This window comes from Cupressus sempervirens, chromosome 4 (assembly GCF_028749045.1).
Source record: "Cupressus sempervirens isolate cs-2001-9-10 chromosome 4, ASM2874904v1, whole genome shotgun sequence".
Lineage (NCBI taxonomy): Eukaryota > Viridiplantae > Streptophyta > Pinopsida > Cupressales > Cupressaceae > Cupressus > Cupressus sempervirens.
The window spans coordinates 463,224,091-463,240,172 of record NC_143121.1 but is presented as its reverse complement, the minus strand read 5'-3'; the positions used below and the strand labels follow the sequence as shown (position 1 = coordinate 463,240,172).

The following is a 16,082-nucleotide window of genomic DNA, read 5'->3' as shown; positions in this document are numbered from 1 at the left end:
TAGTGCTTTCTTTTATACTCTTTTCTAAGTATTTCCTACCTTTGCCTCATATTTAATGCATTTTGCATTTATATAATTTGCTCCATTGTGATAGTCTTTGAGTCATAAGAAGGAATGATTATCTCTTCATCTAACTCAAGGTCTCCATAATGAAGTACCCTGGACACCTTGGTTGAACTCGAGCCTGGTGTGGAGATTTACAAAGGTATGGCTTCAGTGCCCAGCTTCTGAGGAGTCTTTGTAGGAGTGCCTTTTTTTGGTAGTTCTACCAATGTTTGAATAGTGGCCTACTCATCTTCCTTTGATGTTCCCTCTTTCACATCAGATTTCCCTTCTTCTACACTGGGCTTTTGAATGGTATCACCTATTGTTATTGGTGGTGGAAGCATTAAAATTTTAGTGCTAGCAGCTATATAGGTAAAAGGTGGTTCCTATGGTTTCACCTTGTCTCTTTTTGGTTCTACTACTACCTTCTATAGCTCATCTACACTCACCAATATAGGGTTTGTGCATAACTGTACCTATAGAGTAGATTGGTGAATGATCTTTGAGAGATCCTCTGCAATTAAGTGATTGATGTTCTGAGCTGAATTGTCAGGAACATGCTTGATAGTTATTGTATCTGCAAGTGTGATGGTTACATGAGGAGTGCTAGGAGGTGGCATTTGTGTGTCTTAGACACTCTGTTCCTCTTGCTGCTACTGTTCAACTATTACCATATCTTCTCCCTCACGTGTTTCCTCCTTCTTACCTTTTTCTTTATCTCCTTCCTCATCCTTTTCTTCTTCTCCTTTCTCTTCCTCCTTCTCTTCTTCTTGCTTCTCATCCACTTTCTTTTCCTCTATCTTCTCCTTGGCACTAGTCTCTACCTTATTTGCTTCTTCATCCTTGTCATCAGATATATTGTAGATTGTTTTCCACAATTGTGTGGATTTATTTACTACATCCTCAATTTTATTTTGTAGGATGTTGAAGGCTCTATATTTAGGTGCAAATTTTCCACCATGTTTCTTATTAGTCTTTATTATTTTACCTCTTGTTAGGTCAGGCATCACTTGTGCTAAGGTAGATTCTCTGATCTCATTTTTCATTTTTAGAAAATAATGCCATTTGTTTTCTATTATCTCATATAGCTCTTTAGGCATGGTATTGTCTAGCTCGAGAGGTGTGTTTTTGAATTCAGTCATCATGGCATATACTGATTCCTCTATTTTATTTTACTCTTCTCTACTTAGCTTATTGAAATCAAGACTTTTCAAATCATTCAAATCTGTATTCTTAATATTTTCACAAATCTTATCTATGGAAAATTTGGCAGGATGGCTTACCACTTTGAATTGGCTGATATCCTCCTATTCTATTCTCTCCTCATCATCAGTGTCTAGCTATGCCACATACTTTCTTCTTTTCTTTTGAATTTGATCATTCTATTTAGTGGCCTTTTTCTTCTCTTTTTTTGCCTCTTTGGCCTTTTGAGTAGAGGCCCTTGTGCTAGCTCTTGTTGCTAGTGCTGCCTTGGCTTGTGTAGGCTTGGTCACCTTCTTGAGTTTGGGTTTAGCTAGAGGCTAAGTTTTAGCATTTCTTTTCTTTGACTCAACTTCTTCTTCCTCTGCACCTTCCTCCTTATCTTCTCCTGACCCTTGGGTCAACTCCATTTGACCTTGCCCTTGTTCTTCTTCTTCACTCTCACCTTCTTCTTCTTCTTCCTCTTCAGCACCTGCTTCCCCTTCAATGTTTGCACCAAATTTCTTCTTTATCTTCTTCACTGATTTATCTTTCCTCTTAATTATAGAGGTTGTCTTTAATTTTGTTTCAACTTTGGATTTGCTAACATCTAATGTACCAAAATGAGGTGCCTCCTTATCTATCTCTTCTGTAAGCAATGCTGTGATTGCTATTGAGGCTTCATCTAGATCAAGTTCTTATCCTAATGGTCTTAGTCAATATCAACCAAAAAGCATATGTCATTGATGTGTTTTTCCACTAGGGAAACTAGTATTCTTACCCTTTGCTTCATGGATTTCTTAAAATCTTCAAAGTAGCTTGTCATTTGGGCTTCAAAATTATCACCCATCTAATCAATGAACTCATTAATTTGTGTGATTGCAGTTTTGTTTGGGTTCTAATTCACCTTTCGAATAGAAGGAAACTCTTCCATGGCATAAAAGAATACGCACATAAGAACTAAACCAAACTTGCATTGAGCACCTTTTGACCTTCTAATTGCTCCTAGGTTCTCATTTATCTGCTACAACATCAGTTCTGATAGATCATATGTGTGATCTATCTTCACAAACTTATAGGCTACATCCATAGCAATGCATGGTACACTATTTAATTTTCTGGATTGGTAGAACTTATAAGAAATGATTCTCATAGCAAAGTCTAGAAGGGGATCTATGATTGTGTCAATTGACATGCCTCTTTTATTCAATTTAGCCTCTGTGTTCTTTTCAATTACCTCTTTTGAGTCACTTCTTAAAGTTTTATGTCGATCTAGGGTTGGAAAGCCCATAACCTTATGGACTATCCTCTTGGTAATTTTCACTAGTCCTATTTCCAACCACAAACATCCATTGTGAATTTAGCTAAGGACAATCTATATCCATTCTATTTTGAAACCTGTAGCATAAACTAGGGCATGTGTTAAACCCTTCTTCTCAACTATTTGAAATTTGTCATTTAGATTTTTTTTATCAAATAGTTTGTGGAATAACAACCTTTGGTGGAATAATGGACAACATACTAGCAGGGTCATTTCTGTAGGTGACTTCAGGGATTGGCCTAAACTTGGGTTGTTTGACCTCATTATTGATGAGCTGGACCTCATGACTTTCCTTTCCTTTAGGGTTTTGTTGTGGTATCCACAACACACACTCCATTCCTCACTAGGAATGGGGACCCCCTACTTTCTTTCGACTCCCAGGCTCATAGTTCAAAAATTGGAAGAAGGAGAAATTCTCATTTAAATCAGTTTTAAAAAAACATAATTTAAAAAAAAAAATTAAAAAAAAAAAAGATTAAAAAATCATAAGTAAAATAAAATTGGTTTTTGAGTATCATTTTTTTTAATGTGTTTTATGTATCAAGTAATTAATTGTTTTTTTCTTTTTTTTTTTGTGACGTGCAGGTAATACAATCAAATGGCATCCACATCTAGATCAATAGCAAAGCCAGTCGTATACAAGTTCCAAGGCGTAACCCCGAAGTCACGATTGCACAATGAACACTCTAAGATCAAAGACACAGAACTTGGACACACAGACTTGGGAGAATTTTTGAGGGTTTGTAACAACCCAACTGAAAGATCTTCTTTAAGATTCGCCTTAATACGGTCTAGATTGGCAAATGTAACATCACATCCTGGGACTGTTCAGTTAGTTGAATTGATTATGACCTTATTTAGACATTTTGTTCCTGAGGAAAGGGTGGTAAAGAGTGTCACTGGAGAAGTAGTCTTGGATCTACGACCTGATAATATCAAGAGTCTTTCACTTACCTAGAGCTGATCAGTTTATCAATCTTTCAAATGAAGTAGCTGAGAGGTGGCATAAGTATCATCACCAGGAGGCCATGGACATCATATATTCCTCATACTTCATTGAGAAGCCATCTTGAGGAAAGACAATCAGAAAAGTAGATATGGCTCAAGGATATATGAGGGATGACATTGGATATTCAATCATTCTCTTGAGTAGAGTTATGGGATTGCCGGCAGCAGGTCATCTCGCTCCATTCATGGTTAACTTCATTGAAACCATCAGACATGCAAAGATGCCACTGGATTGAGCTACCACACTTAGTGAGAACTTGTGTGATCAGTTGCAGACAGTAAAGGACAAGAAGAAGTTCTATATGACTTCTTATGTGATATATCTACTTGTAGCAAGAGCCACCAACTATCCTGGGTTGTACAAAAAGGGCAGTATGCAGGATCCTAACGCATGGCCGTATATAGTTTATCCTCAGCTAGTTAAGAAAAATCTCTCACTGCAAAGCAAAGAGTACAAGATTGTGAATGATGCCTTTATCTTTTCCATCATTCGATTCATCGAAGGTGACTATGGAAAGAGATTGTCTAATGAGGCCAAGGCACAGATCACAGCTCTCAGTGCATATTTTATCCAATTTAGAACATTCACATACATTCAGGTTGGTGGTGCATCTATCCATCCAAAGAAGCTCCAAAGGTACCTAAGTGACAAGTTGGTTCTGATGGAAATTTCTTGACAGATCGAGTCAGCCTATGAGAGGATCAAGAAACAACAAAGGCCTTATTGGGATTGGCCTTTTGTAATAGGGGCATACCAAGTAAAGAGAAAGCAAGATATCTTGACTTTCGAGTGGGAGTGGGAGAACTATCCTCTTGAGGAATATAACTCTCCCCGACCGTTCTTTGACAGTGTTGGTAAAGTGAAAAATTTGGAAAGAAAAGAGTTCTACCATGAGGACACCATTGAAGATCATTGGATGAATGCCACAAATGACTATGATGTTTGTATCAGGGACTATTGTAGAATGGATTTGTATGTAGCAGAGAAGGCTCTCCATTTGACCATCCTGAATGAGATAAGGCTACAAGATTCACAGGAGCTACTAGATCCCTTATTCAATACAAATAAAGTTGGTGAGAGGCCCATTCTGAATGCAAAAATTGAGAGAGAGGAAGCAGATGATATTAATTATCGAGCAAGACATGTCATCACAATGACAAAGAGTTGGATCAAGAAACCCTTTCCACTTGATCCAATTTTGAATACAATGATATTCCATATACATGCTCGCCCAGAAAAGGTAAAGGGGAGGAAAGTCACAGTTCCTATCTTTGCGCTCTAGTCTCCTATTAGGCCAAAAAATGGTCTACCAGCTTGATCCTCCAATGGGATATTACCATCCACCAGAGAAGAAGAAAGAAAAGAGGAAGAGAGCCTCTCCTTAGAGGATCTAAACAAAGCATGTTGAAGAATAGGCCCCTTTGCAACAACATGAATCTACTCCCCAGGACCCCCATGACTCTGGGATTTCTCATATCCAGGTTGATGTTCCATTACCTCCTATTTTGTCAAGCCAGCAAGAGGAGGGAGAGATTCCAGAGACATCCATTCCTTTGATGCATCAAGAGCTCATTTCTCCTATGGTTCCACAGAAGAAAAGGAGGGTCAAGGTTAGAATGAACAAGAGGTAGAGAGTTCATAAAAGATTAGTGCCTAATCCATCTGTTCCTAAAACTATTCCAGAGGAAGAATCAGATGAGGATGAAACAAAGTTAGATGGGGAGGAAGAGCAAGTGCCTCTACAAGGGAGAACCTGACTTGCCAAAGCTACAAAATTGGAAAGAAAGAAGAATGTCACAAATACCCCACCACCCACCCAAGCTAAAATAGTAGAGCTCTCTTCGTCGGAAGATGAAGTACACCGATGGGTGAATGAGAAAAGAGAGCTAGGTGATGATATTCTCTCCATTCAAATTTTGATTTCATGCCAGTAGGTACATAATTGGTTGGAGATAAGATTAGAGATACTCCTATAGGTGAATTTCAATAGAAAGATTTGACTTAGATGCCACCTGAGACACAAGGTCCTCATCCAATGCCCCCATCTTCACCTCAGTCTATGATGGTAGATAAGGTTTTAGTGATAGCTCCACCTCCGAGTTCAAAGGAACATATTTAGAAAGAATCATCATTACAAGGAGAACTAGAACCAAGGACTAATGAGCCACCAAAAGAGGCACAGGTAACAGAATGTATACAACAGCCTTCCTAGGAAATTGAGGATCAAACTACGGGATCTATGGAAACTGAGACTATAGAAGAAGAACTCTCACAACAAGAAACTCTAAGCAAAAATGACAAAGGGAAGGAGGTAGCTGAACACATCCCTTCCTCATCTAGAGCTAAGGTTGAAGAAAGACATATCCTGAGATGGTTCTTGAAGGAAATAATGAGAAGTGCTAAGCATCAATTCCTTGCTTCAGAGGATGATATCTGTGACCTTGCAAAGATTTTGAGCAAGCTTGACTCTCCATTATAGGATGCAACACCATTTGCATTCATTACTACTACTCAGAATTAGGACCTATTTGCACAAGTGGCTCATCCCCCGAAAGGTATAGATGAAGAAGCTGTTAGCCTTTAGGAATATGAAGTAAAGGATATCATGTTAGGGAAACCTACACAGGATACTTCTTGACAAATGATGACTATGGGAGTCAAAGAGGTTCTTAACCACATGGAGCGTGATGAGATTGAAATCAGAGCACTTCGAAGGCAAGTTGAGATCTTGAAAGGATATCTAGCTGAAGTTATTGGTCCTCTTGATTCTGAACACCCCGAGGAGACTTTGACTACCATTCTTAAAGAAGGGGAAGGTGTATGGCTCAATCCATTTTTAAGAGCTTGTCAGGATTGGTGAGACAACCTTGAGGATAGGGGTATCACTATAATTACAGGAAGTTTGAAATTATTGCATGCTACACAAGAAAATGTTGATAAGATCATGGTAATTTTGAGGTAGGACTTCAAGATTATGGATGAGGTACGGGTGTGGAGCAAGGATTTGCAAATTCTACAGGCCATAAAAGGACAAAGGTACCGCATTTTGATTGATGTATATACTAGCGAAGAGCTAGACATGATAGATGATTGGATAGAAAAGAGTGCAAAAGGAAATAAAGTGATGGAAACATTGCATGATGAGATACATTGGCTCAAGGACCAAGCTCGAGAGCAAATTTTGGAAGCAGAAAAGCTATATAGTGATGCATGCTTGGATATTTTTGAAGATGAAGACTGAGAGAATCTTTTATCAGTTGAGGTAGTTGTAGAAAAATTCAAAAATACATTAGAGGAAGCATCCAATGATGAAGACATCAGACAAGCCTTCAGGACAGAAGAAGCATTGTTAGAGTTGGATACCAAACTTGGGGATTTTGCAGAAACTCGAATTGAGGTGGACAACTATAGATAGAAGGTTAAAGATAAGTATGAGGCTTTGGATCTTTCGATGCTGCTAAGATTATTGATATTATAGAGAAATTCAAGGGAAAATATCCAAACATATCTTTAGGATGAAGATGAACAAAACCCAGATGCCAGAATTTCAATTTTGACACTTAGAAATTTTTTGAGGTTTTTGACTCAGTCGAGGTCTGTAGCTCCGCAACTCTGCAGCTCTGTAGGTCCGCAGCTCCACATTTTCATGAAGCTCCATGATTTAGAGGTGCGTGGACACTTGACTACCAGTTTCAAAAATAACACTTTCCATGCATTGGAAACACATTTTGATGGCAAGTTAACTCTGACACACATCTAGTGAAGGGCCAGCTTCTATTTTGGGTGTCTCCATGCACTTCTACTTTGACTGATGGCTTCCTCCTACTTTCTCTCTCATGCTTTCATTGTTTTTGACATGTAAAGGGCTCATGCATCCAATTAATGAATAAAATATGGATGGAGTCCCTGTAAGCAATAGTTAGATTACCAGTTTGTATATATTTAGTTTGTTTTAATGTTTTAAAAAGCATTTTATTGCATTAAGATATCTCTCACTCTCAACACAAATTGAGGAGATGATTTCTTATAAACACCCCATTGTAAAATGTAAAAAGGGCTGCCGTTATTATGCAATAAAATTATGCTTTTGGTGTTAGCATTCAGAGTGTAGTTATTCTTTCCTGGATGTGTCATTGTTTTATGGATTTTATTCATGAAATTGTGATTTAGCCAAAGGTTTATTGCGTTGTTTTTGGTTGTGCGATCTTTTAGTTCTGGTGTTTGCTACAGATATATGAATTTTGTTGACATAACGAGCTTGAGAAGAGATCACTCAATTGTGTCTACATAGCTTTTTGTCTCACATGAGCACACTTTTTGTGGCCTTGCGATTTGATGAAAAGTGAAACATCATTCGATTTGTTAAAGATTCTCACTGACGATTGCATCAGTGGATTCTAGGAAGCGCTGCTCCTATTTTCATTGGTTTTCTACTGATTTCTTCAAAGGTTTAACTCACAACGTGTTGTTATCTGTGGCTTATGTCCGTTTAGGAATTTCACTTTCAAGTTATTTGATTTCATGTTATTTGCTTTCAGTTTCGTTATTTGCTTTGCTAACCCCCCTGTTAGAGTAGGACCTCATATTAGCTGCATTGTTAGAGTTGCATTCATTGAAAAATAGAAAATATAAAAATATTGTTCTTTTGGTGTGATATTTTGAGACAGCGAATAGATTTTACTTGATTCCAAGGTAAAAGAGTTTTTGGAACTAGCAAAGGCCTCCTCGTGAACATTCACATTTATCTTCTACTGAGCAAATTTTGGTACGTCGCAAGACAAACACTGAACCTTGGAGTGGATCCTTTAAAAGATTTTCTTTTCAAGAGAGGAATTACACTATGGATTCCTAACATTGACCTCATGTAAAACAAATGCCCAACAGAAGTGGCGCTAGAAGGAGGGCCCCTAAAAAGAACATACTATTGAAAACAAGAAATATTTGATCAAGTTTCAAAAATTTTGCACCCTTGCAATAATTCTACACTACATAAAAAGTTTAGAAATCACTTCTGAAATTTTCAGAAATTCAGGTCCGCAGCTCTGCAAAATTTTGTGGTCCGCAAAATTCAGAAGAATTGAGGAAGTGTGCTTCTGTAGAGGTGCACTTTTCCCAGGATTGATACAAGCTGGAAGATATTGATCCTAGATCCCCATTCCAGTGAGCATTGAGATCTTCACCAAGTGCCCAAGAATTTCTAGAGCTTACTCATTTTCGTAAGCCACGTAGTGACAGAGGAATACCCTGAATTCAACCACTTCCATTTGACATTTCATCATCTTCTTCTACTCCACCACCCATTCAACCACCAGGTGGACCTCCACATATTCCAACACTCCCATCACCTTTCCACCTACCTTTAGGTCCACAAAATCCTCCAATGGCCTTTTTTGCAAATGTAGTTGATTCACCCCTTATCTTGAGAGGTTCCCTCCATGACCTCCCTAAGAATCTTGAGAAATTTTGTCCAAGGTTTATTTATGGAGAAACAAGAACCGCCGAAGATCATGTCAAGATTTTTAAGGAAATTTGCAACCGAAAGCAAATTGCTAATGAAGATGTGGTTCTTTGTTTATTTCCCTACTCTCTGGGGGAAATTTCCTTCAATTGGTATGTAAACCTACCACTAGGATGTATTGGAGACTGGGACACTTTTGAAAAATCATTTTTGGAATAATTCAAAACATTCATCAATCCAACAGTGATACATCAACAATCCATATCAATAAAAAGGGACCTAGCTGAAATGGTTTCACGCATCAATCATCATTTTCATATGGCCTACTACAATTTGGAGACACAGTACACCATTCCACTTGAAGCTTCCATCCAAGTTTATTTCAAAGCCATGGATCATCTTACTGCAATTTTTCTAAGGAGACTCCCTACAGAAAATATTGACACATTGGACAAAGTCTTTGCAGAAGCAATTATGTTCACAAAGAAAGCTAATCCTAATGGAGGAGGAATGATGCTTTCTACACAGGCAGACCCTACAATGCCAACGGTTCCTGTGGGAACACCCACTGTACCTAGTCAGTTCATACCTATGAACCCAATTCCATTACAATAGGTACCAGCTCCACAAACTCAAGCGATAACATATCCAGGGTATGAGCCCCCAAAAATAGCCTTCTTTGAAAAAAAGGCGATGGTTCCTGTGGAAGAAGATAACAATCTCCTGTCGAAAGTTGGTCAGATGAAGAAAACCATGTCACAAATGAACAACGAATTGACGCATCTTAGATTGTCTCAAGGACAAAATAACAACTTCCAGAGAAACAATGTTGGCCCCTACAACAACAATTTTGGTCAAAATTACAACAGGAACTTCAACAATAACGGCAACAACAACGCAGGAAACAAAGGGGGAGGAAACAATTTCAATCCTCTTGATCGCAACAATGGCTTCGAAAGAAAAAATCAACAATGGAACACTAGACCAAATAATGGAAGCATTCCTACCGATAACAACAACATTTAGTATGCTGACATTAATCAATATGATGATAGCCAAAATATGCCTAGCAATGATGGTGCATACTACAATGGTAATTAGGATGTGAATCAAAACCCACTAATGAATGATAATCTGCCTCCTATTCAATTTAACGCAATGCTATTAGAATCTTATGATTCTACCCAGAATGTACAAGTGGAACAACAAGAAAATGAAGAATTCTTGTTCCCTCTTAGTCAAGAACTTGATCTTCAACATGATGAGATGTTTGCCTTTCGAAATGATAATCGAAACACATATAATCTCAGAAACAAAAAGGATCCCTTGACTGATGGAATTCCTCCTAGTTTGCAACCAACCCCACCTCATCCTAGAGCAAGAAAAAATCCACCACCGATAGGACCAGCCCAAGGAGGACCATAGTATTAGAATCAAGTAAACATACCGACAATACTGAGGAACCCTACTTGGTCTACTGAAAAATATAATGCAGTTGAAGACCTAAAGAAAACAAAAGTCAATATGTCCATGTTTGACATGTTGTAGAATTGTCCACAACAAAGAGAAGCACTCATGAAGACATTGGATAATACAAAGGTTTCCCATAATATGAATAATGTTCCCCAAAAGATGGTGCCACAACAAGTAAATACTGCAGAAGCAATGCCTACTATGTTCAAAGACAAAGTCGAGGTACCCCCATTTTTGTTGAGCATAAGGATATATGGAAAGAATCTACACAATTGTCTTAATGATTTGGGAGCTTCTTGTAATGTGATGCCATTATCAATAGCTCAAAGGCTAGGAGATAATCCTCAACTCTCTATTTGAGTGGTAATACAGTTGGATAAAACAAAGGTAAAAGTCATTGGAGTATTGAAAGATGTGCAGATACAACTAACAGTTGATCCTCGAATCTAGGATATTGTTGACATACATGTGGTTGACATCCCAGAGACATATGGATTACTCCTTAGCAAAGAATGGAAAAAATGTCTGAGAGGATGGTTCTCTATAGATTTCACTCAATTATGGTTGGCATGGAAAGGTTTGAAAAACCAAATCAAGATAAATGTTGAGCCCAAACTGAAAACAATGATCACAGATTACAATGCCCTGAATGAGCTAGCATTCTTACAATCTGACTTGGGGTCATACAAAGTGATGCTATTGAATATGGTCTCAAACAAGAAATCTCAAGATCAAAATGAAGAACCTAAGGTGTCGGTACCCAAAAGTGAGATCGTGACACAATTCATAGAAAGTTTGGTGACTAATCTAGAATGTTTAGGAGAGGAAGCTGACCCTAGTATCCTCCTCCTTCCAGGATTTTTTCGGTTGCACAAAGTTAGTCATTCAGATTTTGAATGTTTAGCATGCTAAGAAGCAGTAGCAAAGGTTTTGACACAAATAATCGAAAACAAAAATACAAAGACCTCAAGTGATGAAATTATTGAAAGTCGAGATTTAGCAAATTCATCCAACCTTATTGAACAAACTAAGGAGGAAAGTGAAGACCTAAATGTATCATACAACAATACCTCTTCAGATGGTGGAGGTTTATCTTCTCCTCCTCCTAGGATAATTAAAGTTTAGAGAAGACGACGATATGTCAAAGGTAAAGGATAGACTTCAGTAGTCATTCATCTTGAACCTAAAGTTGAACAAATCAATCAGCTAATAGGGAAAATTTAGGAGAAGCAAGAAAAAAACACTCTTCCTCTATCCATGGGATATGAAGGAGATTCATCAAGCCCTACACAAGAAAAGTTACAATGGGTGCCCAAGAAACAGTCATTCTAAGATCAAGTAAAATAAAAGTTAAGGGAAAACAAGCACAAAGTCAAAAAACCCAAGGAAAATACAGTTTGGACACTCCACTTCGATGGGTCTAGATGCAAATTAGGAGTCAGTGCAGGTATTGAACTAATCAACCCAAAAGGTAGGTCTTTCTATGCCGCATATCAATTGCAGTTTAGATGTACTAATAATGGTCATAATATGAAGCCTTGATTCGAGGACTTCTCTTTGCATTGGAAAAAGGAGTTACTTCTCTTATAGTCGAAGGGGATTCTCAACTAGTGATAAGACAAGTAAAATCCATATACTCATGCAACGACAAAAGATTAATCGCTTACAGGAAAAGGGTATGGGATATAATGGATGACTTTGAATCTCTGAACATCAAATCCATTCTAAGAAGAAAGAATGTGGTAGCAGATGCCCTTGCAATTTTAGCCAATGCTTTACAACCAGTAGAAAGAAAAAAGTTGAAAAGATTCTCAGTTGAATTAGTTCCCATTCCTGCCATTCTCGACAATATCATGAACTTTCAAGTCTTTCAAGATGATCAACATATACTCAAGTTTATTATGTGTAGTCACCATTTCCAAGGACAAGAGATTGATGATACACTTGGAGACAAGCTCGAAGATGATGAGCTTGAGGATGGTGATGGAATCCTTAATTTGAAAACCAACAACATTCTAAAAGGGATGATTGAACTTGAACACATCTTCAACCATGACAAATCACCACTCCATAAAAGGGAAACTCAAGAGAAAGGAATCGAAGAATGTGACTCATACAATTTAGGCACTGATGAAGAACCAAAAATGGTGCAAATAGGAAAAGCATGCAACCAAAAGGAATAGGAAGACATGCTCAAGTTTCTCATCGAGTACAAAGATGTCATTGCTTGGAGCTATGAAGAATTAAAAACTTATGATCCTGAGATTATCGCACATGACATCCCGTTGAAACCAGATGCTAAACCTTTTCGACAAAGACAACGAACGGTAAATTCAATAATTGAACCACTGATTATGAAAGAAGTCAAAAAACTACTGGATGCTAAGATCATATTCCTTATTCATGAGGGAAGCAAAAAGATCTTCATTGACACACACCTCAAAGGGTGATGGAAAGGAGGAAATTGTGGAGGATAGGTAGGAGAAAGTTTGAATTTTGGGATATAGGGACCCAAAATAGATGAAGGAGATGATGGGTTTGGAATGATGGACATGGGTATATAAGGACCCAAAATGGATGTGGAAGCCTTTGGATTAGCCAAATTGGATGTCATTTGGAATTTTTCTTTGAGATTCATTGCTACATTAAGTATCTTTGGTATCCACAAAATTTTTTCATTTTTGATTTTGAGCCTTTGTGGCTTTTTTATTTTGCTTTGGATTAAATTTTTCTTTTCTTGAACATGTCGTTTAGAGGGGACATGTTGATCCTTTGATTTTTGTGGATTTTTTGCTTCATTTGCATTTTCTTTGGCATCTAATTTTCTTCCATTGGATATGGTATGGGTGCATGAAGAAGAGCGTATGGATGGTGAACATTGGAAGGAAGTCAAGGATGTGTGCCTTTGTTGATCTTTAGGAGCATGAGGGGATAAAGTGGATGGATGTACATAGGGACCCAAAATGGATGGAAGGGATGAAGGTTTGGCAGTGGAATATAAGGACCTAGAATGGATGAAAGTGAGGAAGGAATGGGAAGATGGATATAAGGTCCCAAAATGGACTTGGAAGAGGAATGATGGGAAGCTTTGGGTGTGGATGGAGGAAATTTGGAGTTGGAAGAAGTGGAAGGTATACCAACATCTTGAGCCATTCTTTCATTAATGGGATATTTATCATTTTTGACACAAGATGTGAGTCCATGTGGATGGGGTACATGAGTGGATGGGATAGGCATGATACGATCATATGGAGGATTAGGATCACAAGGGGGATCACGAGGGATAATAGGATCTTGGGATGGGGTGGGTTCATGAAAGGAAAATGAAGGGGAGATTTGATCTTGACTTAGAAGAGGATCATGAAATGGAATGTGTGGATCATGAGATGGAATAAGATCATTGAATGGAGTGGAGGGAATGGAACCACAAGATGGGGTGATTTGATCTTGACATGGAGGAATATCAGTGGATGGAGTGGAAGGAACTTCAGTATGAAGTGGAGAATCTATGGAGGCTAACTCTTGAGATGGCATGGAATTGGTAAGGTGCGTGGTACATGGAATGTCTTGATCTTGGTTAGGAAGGGAATCATGAGATGGACTAAGAAGGGTAAATGGATCTTGAGGGACAGGAGAAGGATGGGATGGATAAATGCTCGGATCTAGAGGAGAAGAGGAATCTATAGTGACATGCTTTATGTGGCTCTTACATCTCTTACAACCTTGTCCCCCTTCACATGTGAATCAAGGTGTCTCACACATGTGTGAGAAACCTTGAGCCCCAACCCTCTTACACATGCCATTGACCCATCACTTTCAAAGGTGTCTCACACGTGTGAGGAAACATGATCTTACACACCTCTTACACCTGTCATTGACATGTTACCATCAAAGGTTTCTCACACATGTGTGAGAATATTGCCCCCTTTGAATGGTCAAAACCCTAATCCACATGGAGTCTACTTGGCCTCTACCTCATGGACACCTCATTGATCCTGAGAGATCCTAGCCATCCATCTTGCATTCAATCTTAGCCATTCATTGCATCCATTTTCCTATAAAAGGAGAGCCCTCTCTTTATTTTCACAAGCACTATCTACCTCATTGTTATGCTATTGGATTTGTGAGCAACCACATCCCAAAACAAAGAAATCATCTACACTTGATGATTTCATGAGGTTTGCGTTAGTAGTTTGAGTCATTGTAATTTCATGTTGTCTTTATGTTACATGTTTATCTTCCATATTTTGAGGTTTGCATGATAATGTAGGAATGTGCATTAGTTGCTTAGTGTTATTTCCTTAGTTACATTTTTATGCAACACATTTTTGGCACGCCCGGTGAGACCCACTTCACGGGTTCGAACTAATGATCTAATGTGTTTTTGAGTGTTTTGTGAGTGTTCAAGCTTGTAGGTCAAAAAGGAGGGCTTAGCATTTGTAATACATAAAATTATTTGTTAGCATTTTTGTATATAAAATATCATGAAAAAAAGAAAAAAGAAAGCGTTTTAACAAGTGTTTTCTTTTCCTTTTTTAAACCGTAGGGTGGCGGCCGCCACTGCACCACCCGCGGCAGCACCCGCGAGTGGCGCACCCGCTGCTGCGGCCCCCTCAGCTCTCCTTCTTCCTCTGGCAGCTCCCCCTTCCTCCACCACTGCCACCCATCCCTGCCGTAATTCTACCATTGCCGACCAACCCTAACCCAGTGGGGCGCCACCCGCAAGCGGCGCAGTCATCACCGAAACACTTTGCAATTCTTGTCGCGGCTGCTCTGCATCTCCTAGCCTTTCCTATGCTTCCTCCCGTGCCTGCTTCTGATTCAAAACCCTCTGCCACTACCTTCCTGTAGCCAAAACATCGCCACCTCCTCCCAACCACGGTCGCAGCTCAAACCCTGCGCGGTGCCGACTTCCTCCATTCCTCTCGCGGCCGTGACTTCCTCTGCCCCTCCCTGCAGTCTTCGCTCGACTTCCCTCCACTGCACCTCGCAAGATCTTCCCACCGCGACTCGTAACTACCATCATCAACGTCACATTCGCAGCCTCGCTCGGCCCACGTGCAGCCTCTGCCGCCCAAGCAACCGCCGCCTCCGCCCGCGGCTTACGCCTCCATTCCCTGCACATCTCTTCCACCACTTCAAACCCTCATGCCACTCAAACCCTCCTCCGCCATCCCTCTGCCACCCATTTCCTTTTTTCATTTTTTTAAAAAAAGAGATTTCATTTTATTATTTTTCATGATTAAAAACTCAAGACCAAACAACCAAAAACACAACAATTCAAAAAAAAAAAAAATTTTGCTTGACTTTCTCCTAACGGTCAAATTTTTTTCTTGTAGGTCGCTGATGTCAGCACTGCATCAGCATTTCATGCCTTTCTAAGCCATAAGGAGTAGCCTTCACGTTTTTGCTCATAACTTGAGCATACAAACTCTGTTTTTGCAAAATGAAATATTGCCGAAAAGATGATTCTGAGCCCATCATGATGATCTTGGTTTCATGAAATTTTGATGCAGTTTAGGTCTCTATTTTTTCTATCAAAATTCAAACTTTGTGCTAACCTTTTCATTGCAGGGTTGTTTCATGTTTTTCCTACA

At 38.9% G+C, this 16,082-nt stretch overlaps 1 pseudogene; it reads right to left on the bottom strand.

The window, feature by feature from the left end:
- LOC149561987 (CBL-interacting protein kinase 2-like) overlaps nt 1-15,172 on the bottom strand; it is a 28,721-nt pseudogene extending 13,549 nt beyond the window's left edge.
- Nucleotides 15,173-16,082: the final 910 nt, after the last annotated feature.